Here is a 6,000-nt window from a genome sequence, read left to right on the forward strand (position 1 = left end):
AATACTAACCAATCGGATAAATTGGAGGGCAAGGGGGGGGGGGGGGGTGGGGGGGGGGGGGGTGGGGGGGGGGGGGGGGAAGGTGTATGAGGAACATTTTTAGCAATACAGTTACAAGCAGATTTAAGAAGGGAGACGGAGCCGCAGGAGAAAACGCATGAGATCTAGGACATCTCCAATTAAACTCCAAACCGAAATTACAAATACCTAGCGAGAGATCAACACAACACTAACCGATCGAATAAATTGGAGGGAGAGGGGGGGGGGGGGGGGGGGTCATGAGGAGCAACGCCCCTGCTGGGAACACCCATCCATCATGGCGTGCGAGAAACCTCCATTCCAAATTTTGACATGTTTTGAGGCTCTCTGAGCAACCTCCGAGGCAGCTCGCCTCGCACGATCTACTAGCACCTGTGATAATATCATTTATTTACAAAAGCATCAGCAACATAAATTTACGGGTGACAGTCGGAATTATCAAGTTCAAGACGCTACGGGGATGGAGTGTTTCGAGAGGCACGCAAGCGATCGGCGGGAGGGTGGGGGGGGGGGGGTATGTCTTGGAGGAGGCAAAGGGTTTGAGATGAAGAACTGAACTCATTGTTGTCAGTATTTGACTTTTCCTTCGGGGGGGGGGGGTATGTGTGTTTAGGTTGATCATGACGTGTTTTTTTTTTTTCCTCTTCTTCTTCTTTGTCTGGTGTTTTTTTTTATATTTTGCTATATATCCTAAGATATTAATTTAGGAGCGAATTTTACATAACGTGACCATGACAAACCTGATAAAATACAATAATATACAAATTATTGAATGCAAGATTGGAAGAGCTACTGCCACAAACGGCAGTCCCATCTGTTTAGAATTTTCATGGCATATGTCATATTATTAGCATGATTCTGATCAACCAACTAGTATTGAAGGATATGTAGTTGCTATGGCAACCTTCCCACTTCTATGACACGGTTTGGAAACTTTATCTCCTCCTCCATTTCTTGCAAATAATGATACTTTCCTGTAAACTTTTCACCACAATGACAGTTCATTTACCTTTCATGTCTTCTTGATCTGGATACTTCCATTATTCATGTTTTCTTCTTGCTGTGCTTCATCATTTGTCTTTATTATTTATTCATCTGTTTTTATTTTTGTCCAAGTTTTATTGTTGCTCTCCTTTTCAACTGCCTGCCTCGTCATTGTTCTTATACTTTTCTATTTCCGTTTGCTTTTCATTTTAATTGTTCCTCTATTTGTTTTTAATAGTTTAGATCGTTATCGTTATTGTTTTGTCTTTTCTTCTCCGTTCTCCTGTTGTTGTTCTCAATCTTCACCTAATTTTGATTTTGATTTTCATCATTTCATATTTCAAAAGTTTTCCTTATCATTTTTATCTGCTCCTTTTTCTTACATTCTGATTTGTATAAGTTTTGTTTTTACTACTATTCTATGTTTCTTCTCTCTTCTATCATTCTTGTTGTTGCTTTTGTTCTGTTCCTTCTTCTTCTTTTTTCATTGCATCTTCTCGCTGTCATTTATGTGTTGCATCTTCTCTTCTTTATTTGAAGCTGTTGACTTATTTACATTGTTTTCGCCACGATTGTACTCCAAGGGAGTGTTTCACAAAGAATAAGATCGACATTAAGTTGGCCTTAACTATGGCAGGCCCCTAATGCCACTGGTTGCTCTCACCATTATGATCTTTAGATAATACTTTATCCTTCAATAATAAATTATCAAAAAAGGACATTCTGTAGATTTGTGACCATGATTTTGTACCTCCCTTGAGAGACCAATGCCAGTAAATGGTGAGAGAAAACAGTGGCATTAATGGCCTGCCATAGTTAAGTCCAACTTTAAGTCGATCTTATAGTCTTTGTGAAACACTCCCCAAGTCTACTTTCTTTTCCCTTTTAGATTTTCGTTTTCCTCTCTTGGCTCTCGAAACATTTCCACTTTCCACACATAGGAGGGGGATCTTTCAGCGCTAAAATACAACCAGGAACTGGGCGGGAGAGACGGAAATTAGCAACAGCAGGAAAACAACGGGTTGGAGATTTGGCTGAAGATAGCGGATTGTTTTCGAGCTGCCTTTGGGACTGAAGACACATAACAATCTTTTATTGGGAGAGGGTGAGCTTGGTTGAAAAACAATCGACAGGGGCGTTTTGTTCGGGGGAGGGGTGGCAGGGGCAGCTGTCAAGTGATAAATATTAAATCAAGCAAGATGTTTGACTTATAATCGACTAATACACAGGAAAATACGAGTCTAATTGTGTATCTAGGCCAATGGGAATTAGGCACCAAAGTACATTCTTACTTTTTTAAATGCATTATGGAAAACAAGTAAAGAGTAAAAATTAAAATGGCGACTGGCTGGAATGCTCCCCGGGAGTGAAGAATGTGCATACATTGTGTGCGGGTAAACCTGAATCCGATGACTGGGTAAGAATATGAACTGCGCAACAGAAACAAAGTATTAGGCGCGTTATAAATGTGATTTATTATTATCATTATTATTATGGAATTCATTTAAAACTAGTTCCCTCTTCAAGGTAATATATTTTTATTTGAGTTAATTTTGAACGGGCATTATCACTCTTACCAAACGAAAAACCTCGCTCGCAAAACATTGTTCAAGTTTCAAGAAATCTTTCATAATTCAGGAATTGAAATTGAAAGTATTTGTGATTTCTCGGCCTCGTGACATAAACTTGTACAATCAAAGTTCTGTCTCTGAATTAGATTTTTGTCAAGCACTCAGAACATGGCGGATTGAGGAGGCATTGTAAGTCGGCTGGACTTTATTAACCCTAGTTGAGACAGACATTAGGCATGTTAAAGAGGATGAGTAAGAGTCGTAATGCATCAAGGTGCTGTTGTTCTAGAGATGGGGAGGGGGAAGCTGCTCACAGGAGGAGGGAGGAGGAGAGAGGAAGGAGGAATATTGGAATCGGAAGCGATGACGAATTGCACAAATTCAACCGTGACATTGTTATTCACTGCTCTGTCGTCATCTCTCATTCTCTCTCCCCTCCTCCCCCTCCTCTGCTCACTTTCTGTGTTTATCTATACCCCACCCCACACATTCTATTAGCCCCCCCTCTCTCTCTCTCTCTCTCTCTCTCTCTCTCTCTCTTCTCTCTCTCTCTCTCTCTATTTCCATTTCTATGTTTGTGTCTTCCTATACAACCTATATTATGTTACTCGTTCTTTCAAGAACAACGTTAAATTTCTTTTTTGTGAAGTGCTCCTTTTCCCCTTCTTTATACAATTTTACTTTCCCATGACTATATGCCCAACTATTTCTATCTTCTTGTCTAACATTAAATCATAAACTTAAACTATACATCTCTTTTATTCAAGTTATTCAATGAGCGTCTGTCTCGTCACTTTATCGTCATCATTTTTTAATCTTAAGTTCTTTTTAGAGTAAGGATTCATGACTCTCTCTCTCTCTCTCTCTCTCTCTCTCTCTCTCTTTCCCTCTATCCCTCTTTCGAACTTTTCTTTCTCTTTCTCTCTCTGTCTCTGTCTGTCTGTCTGTCTCTATCTCCTCTCTCTCTCTCTTTTTCCTCCTCTCCCTCTCTCCCCCCTCTCTCTCTCTCTCTCTCTCTCTCCCCCTTCCCTCCTTCCCTCCCCCTCCCCTCTCCTACCATATACCCATCTATCTCCCTCTCCCCTACCACCCATCCTCTCTCTCCCCAAGTGGTAACATAGGGGGTCGTATTCCCCGGTGAGTGGGGGGAGCTACGCCCCGCGGGGCGCCTCGGTTTATTTTTCCGAGCTAGTCCTCCTTGGCCCTGTCTTCGCATCGAGCCAGATGGTATCAATAATCATTTTTGATATGATTTTTGTAAGAGGGACTCCTCGCTGATTGGTAAGCTGGGATGAGTAGTTCGATGGAGGAGGCCATTAGGATAGTGCAGTGGTTATAGAGATGCGTCAACCCCCCCCCCCCCCCCCCGCCCCAGCTGCTTAGTCTCACAAGGCCACTGCCATCTGTATGAACTTGTCTTGCAAGTTGCACGTACATTTCGAAGGTGTTTCTATTTCCAATTCCTAGTTTCGGTTTCACTTTCAGTTTTAAATCACTTATTTCCACTTTTTTTTTTCTTCCGAAGTAACCGTTTGTAACCAAAATAATGGCTACGATGATGTGCAGGTAACTTCCTTACTGTTCAGTTCTATTTTGATCGGTATTTAATGTGAACGTTTGTAAAACGAAAGATTTCTCTCAGTTCTCCACGGCTACAGCCCAGCCCATAAGGCCGACATGTCGGTCTCGTGGCTTTCTGAAAAGTTATCTCAGGGTTCAAGAGGCCGATGGGCCACGATACCGTGGATTGTTGGATGTCGATCTGTCTACTTGGATGTCCTTTCTTTCTTTATAAACCGATTGACCTGTAAAGTGAAAAGGGGTACGGGCTTTGTGTTAATAGACTGGCTTACAGACTTCTAAATGATACTAGTCCAAATATAAATAACAAATATAAACAACCAAAACACGTATCAACTCATAAAAACAATATAAACATAACATATATAGCAGATATAAACAATCCAAAAATATATAAACAAAACAACAATATGGATACAACATAACTAAACAATATAAACAGAACAAACCAAAACATAACAATATAAACAAATTTAAATAAAAGATATAAAACATATGTAAAACATATATGAAACATTTATAAGACATATACAGAATACATTAAACATATATAAAACATTATGTAGAATATATTCAACACTTATGTAAAACATATATCGAATATTTGTAAAACAGATAAAAACCATTTGAACAATATATAATAGTATAAACAGTAAAAATATATATTACAAACATCCGAACTTGTTGTTATCTTCTACATTGTAATCTAAAGGAAACTAATCCGAATATAATATCCAACTCTCATCTAGCCTATAGTAGAGGAATGAATAAGTAAACATTAACAAATATGAAAGTACGTGAGTATCTATTTTTGCTTCATCATGTGAAACGATTTCAGCTTTCCTGACTCTCCTCCAGTATTGGATACACATTCCCAGTATCGCTTTCCTCATGAAATCCCCAACAAAAATGTTATATGTTGTCACCCGCTGTTTAAGGCGAAACCCAACACAACCAGACAATAAAAGAAAGATATTGTTTAAGCATCTTGTAGCTAGGCAACGGTCAATCATCCCGCGGTTCCTTCTAAAACCTAGATATGAAAACCATTTTTCATTGCCAAAAACTGGAGCGAGATCGCGATATTCGTCGAGCTTGTTTTACTGTTCCAAGACTGTTGCAGTTTGACCTGTTCCATTTGTGGTGATCTCGTGGCCTATTTATGCGATATAATTCCATTTTTCTTAGGACAGGATTTCTTGTGAACTGTATAACTTGAACAGATCGTTATTTATGATCCAATTGGCCGGGGCTGTTAAATTTGAGTTTTATTCAAATATACTGTGAATTGTATTAAATTAAAATTGACTTAAGGGGAATTTAATTTACTCATCTTTTACATGATTTTATGTAAAAAGATAAAGTGAAGAAAACAACAAAAACAACAACTATAACACAAAATTAAGTATATTGTACTTGCTCAAATTTTGTACATATTTTCTTTGTTTATTGATTGTTATAATTTTCATTTCGCTCCGTTGTATCTCTCTTCTTATACATGTCCTGATTATGTTATTCATTGTCGTAACAGCTATTCTGTAATGATGTTTTCACTTTCCAAATGTAGGCCTATACATGTATCTGTTGTATAAATCATTGCTTAAGATTAGTTTAATATGTATCATTATAATGTTCTTCTGTTGTATCTGATTATATAACTCATTGTTATCATGGCTATTTTGCAATCAGTTAATTGCCATGTTTTCAATTTCCAAATTATGCTAAGGACTTGGTAAATGATTATTAAACCAATACATGAATCTGTTGTACCAGCCATTTCAATCTTATGATTATCTAGCTATTCATAAAAGGACTCGACATCATT

This window comes from Strongylocentrotus purpuratus, unplaced genomic scaffold (assembly GCF_000002235.5).
Source record: "Strongylocentrotus purpuratus isolate Spur 01 unplaced genomic scaffold, Spur_5.0 spur5_scaffold_13, whole genome shotgun sequence".
Taxonomy (NCBI): domain Eukaryota; kingdom Metazoa; phylum Echinodermata; class Echinoidea; order Camarodonta; family Strongylocentrotidae; genus Strongylocentrotus; species Strongylocentrotus purpuratus.